Below are 9637 nucleotides of genomic sequence, written 5' to 3'. Positions count from 1 at the left end.
CCTAAATTGAGCCAGGAAGACATAGAAAACCTAAACAGACCAATAACTGACACAGAAATTGAAACAGTAATAAAGGCCCTCCCAACAAAGAAAAGCCCAGGACTAGATGGATTCACTGCTGAGTTCTACCAGAAATTTAGAGAAGAACTAACTCCAATTCTTCTCAAACTATTCAGAGCAATCGAAAAAGAGGGAATCCTCCCAAATTCTTTCTATGAAGCCACCATCACCTTAATTCCTAAGCCAGAAAGAGACGCAACATTGAAAGAGAATTACAGACCAATATCCCTGATGAACATAGATGCAAAAATACTCAATAAAATTCTGGCCAATAGAATGCAACAACACATCAGAAAGATCATCCACCCAGACCAAGTGGGATTCATCCCCGGTATGCAGGGATGGTTCAACATTCGCAAAACAATCAATGTAATACACTACATTAACAGACTGCAGAAGAAAAACCATATGATTCTCTCAATAGACGCAGAGAAAGCATTTGATAAAATACAACACCCTTTCATGATGAAAACTCTAAGCAAACTGGGTATGGAAGGAACATTCCTTAATACAATCAAAGCAATATATGAAAAACCCACGGCCAACATCCTATTGAATGGGGAAAAGTTGGAAGCATTTCCACTGAAATCTGGTACCAGACAGGGATGCCCTCTCTCACCACTGCTATTCAATATAGTTCTGGAAGTTTTGGCCAGAGCTATTAGGCAAGAAAAAGAAATTAAAGGGATACAAATTGGGAAGGACGAACTCAAACTATCCCTCTTTGCAGATGATATGATTCTTTATTTAGGGGACCCAAAGAACTCTACTAAGAGACTGCTGGAACTCATCGAAGAGTTTGGCAAAGTAGCAGGATATAAAATCAATGCACAAAAATCAACAGCCTTTGTATACACAGGCAATGCCACGGCTGAGGAAGAACTTCTAAAATCAATCCCATTCACAATAGCTACAAAAACAATCAAATACCTTGGAATAAACTTAACCAAAGACGTTAAAGATCTCTACGATGAAAACTACAAAACCTTACAGAAAGAAATAGAAGAGGATACCAAAAAATGGAGAAATCTTCCATGCTCATGGATTGGAAGAATCAATATCATCAAAATGTCTATTCTCCCAAAAGCAATTTATACATTCAATGCAATACCCATCAAGATCCCGAAGACCTTCTTCTCAGATCTGGAAAAAATGATGCTGAAATTCATATGGAGACACAGAAGACCTCGAATAGCCAAAGCAATCCTGTACAACAAAAACAAAGCCGGAGGCATCACAATACCTGATTTCAGGACATACTACAGGGCAGTTGTTATCAAAACAGCATGGTACTGGTACAGAAACAGATGGATAGACCAATGGAACAGAATAGAAACACCAGAAATCAATCCAAACATCTACAGCCGACTTATATTTGACCAAAGATCCAAATCTAATCCCTGGAATAAGGACAGTCTATTCAATAAATGGTGCTGGGAAAATTGGATTTCCACGTGCAGAAGCTTGAAGCAAGATCCATACCTATCACCTTACACAAAAATTCACTCAACATGGATTAAAGACTTAAATCTACGACCCGAAACCATCAAATTATTAGAGAGCATTGGAGAAACCCTGCAAGATATAGGCACAGGCAAAGACTTCCTGGAAAATACTCCAACAGCACAGGCAGTCAAAACCAAAATTAACATTTGGGATTGCATCAAATTGAGAAGTTTCTGTACTTCAAAAGAAACAGTCAGGAAAGTGAAGAGGCAACCAACAGAATGGGAAAAAATATTCGCAAACTATACTACAGATAAAGGATTGATAACCAGAATCTACAAAGAAATCAAGAAAATCCACAACAACAAAACAAACAACCCACTTAAGAGATGGGCCAAGGACCTCAATAGACATTTTTCGAAAGAGGAAATCCAAATGGCCAACAGACACATGAAAAAATGTTCAAGATCACTAGCAATCAGAGAAATGCAAATCAAAACCACAATGAGGTTCCATCTCACCCCGGTTAGAATGGCTCACATTCAGAAATCTACCAACAACAGATGCTGGAGAGGATGTGGGGAAAAAGGGACACTAACCCACTGTTGGTGGGAATGCAAACTGGTTAAGCCACTATGGAAGTCTGTCTGGAGATTCCTCAGAAACCTGAACATAACCCTACCATACAACCCAGCCATCCCACTCCTTGGAATTTACCCAAAGGAAATTAATTTGGCAAATAAAAAAGCCATCTGCACATTAATGTTTATTGCAGCTCAATTCACAATAGCTAAGACCTGGAACCAACCCAAATGCCCATCAACAGTAGACTGGATAAAGAAATTATGGGACATGTACTCCATAGAATACTATACAGCAGTAAGAAACAACGAAACCCAGTCATTTGCAACAAGATGGAGCAATCTGGAAAACATCATGCTGAGTGAATTAAGCCAGTCCCAAAGAGAAAAATATCATTTGTTTTCCCTGATCGGTGACAACTGAGTGCCAAAGGGGAAACCTGTTAAGTGAAATGGACTATAAGCAACAATGAACTGATCAGCTCCTGTCCTGACTTTAGATGTACAATGTAATACTTTATCCTTTTTAGTATTTGTTGTTGTTGTTGTGGTTCTAGTACTATTGGTTGAACTCAGTAATTAACACACAATTATTCTTAGGTGTTTAAATTTTAACTGAAAAGTGATCCCTGTTAAATCTAAGAGTGGAAAAAGAGAGGGAGGAGATGAAGAGCTATGGGTTATTTAACTATGTGCTTATTTTCAAAGACTTGAATAATCACCTTGTAACAATGATCAGATTTGGTCTATGTTATGTCATGATTTTAAGGAATCTTATTTCAACCAGATATTTTGGATTTTGATATTGGTCTATTATGCTATGTTATATGTGCGTACATATTGTATGTCCACATGGGGAAATTTTATTAAGAGTTTTATTTTAAATGGCTTTTAGATAAGATTGTCCATAAATTTAAGCTGCTAAAATCAATCAAAGATACATTTTAATTTGTATGACCTGAATCTGTGTATCATATGTTTTAAACTTGTTGGTAGAAAGAAACTAAAAACATTTTATATGGTTGTGCTTAAGTTTACTGGTTAAACAAACTACACCATGTTAGATATTTAAGAGGTGTTTTCAAATACATGATTCTTAAAATTTATAGAAGGCATTGGACCTTCTGGTAAATGTTTTATTAAGTTCTTATCTAAGGGTTGAAATGGTTTGCTAAGTATTCATGTAATATTGCTATTGTCAGCAAGTGATCTAGGACTTGCTCCCTCATTTCTCTATTCTAAGCCCAACTTGTTCTTTCACTTCTCTATTCTCTTCAAGGTAGGGAACTAATTCTATTATGAAGGAATCTGTGGGACGCACAATTTAATCTTTAGACCTTATAAGAGATGGCTGACATTTTTCTGTAATAGCATAGCCAAAATAAGAACTTAACTAATAATCTCATAGCGAGATTCACATCGCCATCAGCGAAGTATACAGTAAGTAGAAAAAAAAAAACCTCCCTTTCAGACCAAAGGGAAAGAAAGTTTTAAAGTGGGAATATAATTTTCCTCATGGGCATTGTCTACCTTAGAAAAACTACTACAGAACATGCCTGTGACTATAGACTTGTAGTTCAGGCCACCGAAGATTAAAGATGGGACACGGGCACTCCCTTGACTTGCATCCTCTGGTCTGCTTTAACACAAACCAGGAGGAAAAGAAAGCTAGGCATCAGAAGCAATGGGTGGCAGGCCTATTAATGGCTGATCTGTGCAGTGATCTGCCCTCAAGGAGACCCAACAGGCCAGTCCACTGCAGTGGCTTTCAATGTGGTAAGCCTGGGCTTCAGCAGAAGTCAGCTTGTGAAGAGCCCTGGCAGCTCTGCCAAGAGTTGGATCACTGGAAATGGACCTGCCCTGGAATCGAAGGATGCCCAGGTCAGAGCCACAGATCTTATTGGCTCCAAGCTGAAAAGCCCTTCACTCAGCCCAACTTCCAAAGTGACCACTGCAGCTGAGGGGATGGTCAAGTAGGGTCAGCAACATTGCAGGCAGAACTGTAAATTTCTTGTTAGAGATGCCACCTGCCTTTACCTGGCCAGCTCTCCTCCCAGGCCAGCCAAGTAATGAAAGTCAACAGAGTGCCTTCCCCTAGGAGGTTCACACCTCCCTTAGGATATACCCCATGTGAAGAGATAGGTTTGAGCCTCTTAACTTACAAGGCCTAAAACCCAACAGATTATTATCAAGCCCCTTCTATCAGGTTCTATTTGCCTCTCAATCAGAAAAATTACTTGTAGCTTAGACAGCACCTTTCTTAGCTCCTCTAATAATGATTCTGTCCTTTGTTCTAGGCCCTGTCTAGTGCACTTGGGCCTCATTCCTTTGTAATCATAACCTCTACTCTACCACCAATGGCTCTACTCCCAACCTGTGTGTACTGATGGTCCTCTTCCCCACTTAATGCTGTATAATTGTTCAGACCTGGTTAAGGCCACTCTTAGGATCATTGGTTACTACCCTCACTCTGTCTTTTATGACCTTGTCTAAATATGATCAGAGTCGGGGAACTTGGAAGGCTTCCATAGCCTTGGCAACTCATGACGACAGCCTAGGGTGGTTACTGGCGCCATAAACTAGAGTGTCAATTTGTTGGGTCAACAACAGGAGCCACTGTGCGCTTGCTCCTGATGTGGGATCTCTGTCCTTGATGTACTGTACATTTTGATTTAATGCTATAACTAGTACTCAAACAGTATGTTTCACTTTGTGTTGCTATGTGGGTGCAAACTGTTGAAGTATTTTATACTAAATTGATCTTCTGTATATAAATAGAATTGAAAATGAATCTTGATGTGAATGGAAGGGGAGAGGGAGCGGGAGAGGGGAGGGTTGCGGGTAGGAGGGAAGTTATGGGAAGGGGAAGCCATTGTAATCCATAAGCTGTATACTGGAAATTTATATTCATTAAATAAAAGTTAAAAAAAAAATAAAATGTATGCTATTCCCTAAATTAAAGGAAAGAAAGGAAGGAAGGAGGGGGGATTGAAGAAGGGAGTAGAAAGGGACTTGTGGTTATCTTCTTAGAATTATATCTATGAAATACATGAAATCTGTTCTTTTGATATTAATAAAAAAATTTTTAAAAATTTAAAACTCTCCAAGTAATTAAAAAATGTACTATGTTCATGAGTTAAAAAAGCCAATAATGAGGGCCGGCGCTGTGGCTCCCTTGGTTAATCCTCCACCTGCAGCACCGGCATCCCATATGGACGCCAGTTCTAGTCCCGGTTGCTCCTCTTCCAGTCCAGCTCTCTGCTGTGGCCCGGGAAGGCAGTGGAGGATGGCCCAAGTGCTTGGGCCCGCATCGGAGGCCTGGAGAAAGCACCTGGCTCTGGGCTTCAGATAGGCGCAGCTCCGTCCGTTGTGGCCATTTGGGGAGTGAACCAATGGAAGGGAGACATTTCTCTCTGTCTCTTGCTCTTGCTGTCTGTAATTCTACCTGTAATTCTACCAAGTAAAAAATATAAAAAAAGAGTCAATAATGTTTGAAAAATTTAACTCTAGGGACTGGTGCTGTGGCGCAGTGGGTTAACACCCTGGCCTGAAGTGCCAGCATCCCATATGGGCTTCACTTCCTATCCCGGATGCTTCACTTCCTATCCAGCTCTCTCTATGGCCTGGGAAAGCAGTAGAAGTTAGCCCAAGTCCTTGGGCTCCTGCACCTGTGTGGGAGACCTGGAAGAAGCTCTTGGCTCCTGACTTCAGATCGGCACAGCTTTGGCCGTTGCGGCCAGTTGGGGAGCGAACCAGTGGATGGAAGACCTCTCCCCACCCCCACCCCCTCTCTCCTCTCTCTGTGTAACGCTGACTTTCAAATAAATAAATATATCTTTAAAAAAATTCACCTCTAAACTTAATACTTGTAAGTCAGTTTTCTGTTACTGCAACAAAATACTAGAGACAACTAACTTTATAAAGATGAGGTGTAGGGGCCGGCACTGTGGCACAGTGGGTTAAGCCACTGTGTTCAGCACTGGATTCCCATATGGGCACTAGTTCGAGTCCCGGCTGCTCCACTTCCCATCCAGCTCTTCTCTATGGCCTGGGAAACCACAGAGGATGGCCCAAGTGCTTGGGGACCTGCACCCATGTGGGAAACACGGATGAAGCTCCTGGTTCCTAGCTTCATCCTTGTCCAGCTCTGGCCATTTGTGAAATGAAACAGAGAATGTAAGTTCTTTCTCCTCCGTGTGTGTGTGTGTGTGTGTGTGTGGTTCTCTGTCTCCCTGTAACTCTTTCAAATAAATAAATAACTTTTTAAAGAAAAGGTGTATTAAGCTCGTAATTTTGTATGTTCAAGTCCAAGATCAGGCAGCCCATTGATCTGGAGTCTTATGATGGCAGTGGCTTACAAGGTTGGAGTGCATGCATAGGAAGGATCACATGCTAAACCAGGGAGCAGAGAGAAACTGCAGGGGCCCAAACACAAGCTTTTAGCAGAACCCTCTTGTGAGAACTCAAGAAACCACATGAGAACTCCCTTCCAAGGGCACCCCCTCCATCATGATTGAAGGGTCTCTGTTCATGCTCCACTTTGTAAAGGTTCTCAAAAATAGTACCACCTTAAAGACCATGCCTTTAACTCATGGGCCTTTTGGAGATATTCAAACTAGTATCCAAACCATAGAATTCCGTCTGTTACCTCCAAAGTTCCATTCCCATCTCACAATGCAAAATGTATTCATTCCATCCCCCAAGAATCCCAGAGCCTTAATGTTCCAGCACTGCTCAAAGCCCAAGTCCAACATCTGAGACTCAAGACAAACTCCCTTAACTGTGAGTCCCTGTAAAACTTTTAAAAAAGTTACATACTTCTTTATTTAAAAGATTTATTATTTATTTATTTGAAAGAGTTACACAGAGAGAGGAGAGGCAGAGAGAGAGAGGTCTTCCGTCAGCTGGTTCACTCCCCAATTGGCTGCAAAGGCCAAAGCTGCGCCGATCCAAAGCCAGGAGCCAGGAGCCAGGAGCTTCTTCCAGGTCTCCCACGCAGGTGCAGGGGCCCAAGGCCAAGGACTTGGGCCATCTTATACTGCTTTTCTTGGCCATAGCAGAGAGCTGGATAGGAAGTGGGATGCTGGCACCTCAGGCCAGGGCGTTAACCCACTGTGCCACAGCATCAGCCCCAAAAGTTACATACTTCTAAGATACAATGACTGGACAGGCAGAGGGTGTACATTTCATTTCCAATCAGCCCAAAGCAAGAGACAAAGCAACATGGAGCAAACATTCAATATAAACTTCAGATCTAGTATCCAGGCACACGAGGGTGGAGTATGAGCTCCCAAAGGTTTGTGCAGCCCCAACCTTATAGAGGTAGAGAGAAGAGGGGAGAGAGGGGGAGAGAGAGAGAGAGAGAGAGAGAGAGAGAGAGAGAAGAAGAAGAAGAAGGAGGAGGAGGAGGAGGAGGAGGAGGAGGAGGAGGAGGAGGAGAAGGAGAAGGAGAAGGAGAAGGAGAAGGAGAAGGAGAAGGAGAAGGAGAAGGAGAAGGAGAAGGAGAAGGAGAAGGAGAAGGAGAAGGAGAAGGAGAAGGAGAAGGAGAAGGAGAAGGAGAAGGAGAAGGAGAAGGAGAAGGAGAAGGAGAAGAAGGGAGGGGAGGGGAGGGGAAGGGAAGGGAAGGGAAGCGAAGGGAAGGGAAGGGAGGAGAGGGGAGGGGAGAGGAACGGAGAGGAACAGAGAGGAGAGGAGAGGTGATGAGATTTGGGGTTAGAACCAGAGAGCAGGAGTGCAATCCAGCTGTTCTGCATGGTAGCCATCCCTATCACCTCCTAGAATCTGCACAGTCAGGAAGCTAGAGTCAGGAGCCAGAACCAAGAATTAAATGCAGGCATTCTGATGTGGGATGTAGGCATGATAACCACCCCATCCCAGGCTTTCCTTTGGTAACTTGGTGAAAGCAATTGTGACCCCACAAACTCTTGTATTCTCCTAGTCAGCAAAATCAGTATCATGTGGATGATGCCAAAACCTGTTGGCAGCATGAGCTACACCTGGGCCCCACTGAACCATGGCTGCAGCTGTGGAGTGCTTCACCACCTGAATATCCCCAAGGTGGTCTTGTACAAGCCTATGGAAATTTCCCCAGGATTCCATGAAATGGGGCTTCTGACAATTGTGGGTGTTTTGGGGGGTTGCTGCATCAAAGATTTCTGGGATGTCCTCAAAACCTTTCTTCCAGTATTTTGCCAATTATCACATGGCTCCCATTTACTCTTTAGGAAGCAGTTTCCCCATCACTCTCCTGTTCAGAGTACGCTATTTCTTCTCTCCATCTGGGGACAGGCTGTAAATTTTCCAAATGTTTCTGATTTGCTCATTTTGCTCATGACTCTTACTGCAAGACTTACTAAAGCTGGCCAGTAACATCCATGGCTCAGTCCCGATCCTTTGCTCTTTTGAAATCTGTTCTGCCAAATAAATTAATCTATCATCATTAAGTCTGGCCTCCCACAAAGCCTCAAGGCATGGACACAATACAAACAGGTTCTTTTTGCCTCTGTACAACAAGAGTGGCCTTTCATCCAATGCCCAATAGAAACCTCATTTCCAGTTTAAAACCTTTTTGTCTTTGCTTGTTTATTTAAAAATTACTAGTAATAATTTTACATGTTTATGGGTTATAGTATGATATTTCAATACATTTATATAATATGCACCAATCAAACCAGGGTAATCAATATTTCCCCTTATCTGACATTGCTTTATGGTTATAGCCCTGGTGCTCCTTTATTCTATTTATTCATAAAATACATACTAAGTTATTATGGAATATAGTGCTATTGTGTAACACCAGGAACTTATTCCTTCAATCTAACTCTGATATGGTATCCTTCATTCAAACATTCTCCAACCTTCCCTTCCCAGCCTCTGCCTCTAGTAATCAACATCCTGTGTAACTCTGACTTTCAAATAAATAAATAAATCTTAAAATAGAGAGAACACACATGCGCGCGCACACACACACACACAGATCATTCATCTGCTGGTTCATTCCCCAAATGGCTGCAATGGTCAGGAATGGGCCAGGTTGAAACCAGGAGCCAGGAACTTCATCTGAGTCTCCCACATGGGTGCAGGGGCTCAAGGACATGGACCACATTCTGCTGCTTTCCCAGGCACATTAACAGGGAGCTGCATTGGAAGTGGAGAAACCAGGGCTCGAATCGGTACCCATAAGGGATGCCAACATTGCAGGTGGAGGCTTTAAATACTGTGTCACAACACTGGCCCCCATGTCCATTTATTCACTGAATTGATTGTTATTTTGTTGTTGATTTTTGAATTCCTTATCTATATTCTGGATATTAATCCTTTGTCAGATAAATATCTTGCAAATAACGTATTCCATTCTGATGATTGTCACTTTACCGTGTTGATTGCTGTGCAGGAGCCACTTAGTTTAATGCAATTTCATTTTTTTTTTTTGCTTTTGTGGCCTGTGATTTTGTGGTCTTAACCAGAAAACCACTGCCTATGCCACTACATTGAATTTCTCCCTATAATTTCTTCTTATAGCTTCACAGTTTTGAGTCCTACACTTATAT

The sequence above is a fragment of the Lepus europaeus genome, chromosome 5 (assembly GCF_033115175.1).
Source record: "Lepus europaeus isolate LE1 chromosome 5, mLepTim1.pri, whole genome shotgun sequence".
In the NCBI taxonomy this organism is placed as follows: domain Eukaryota; kingdom Metazoa; phylum Chordata; class Mammalia; order Lagomorpha; family Leporidae; genus Lepus; species Lepus europaeus.
This window is presented reverse-complemented; position numbering follows the sequence as displayed.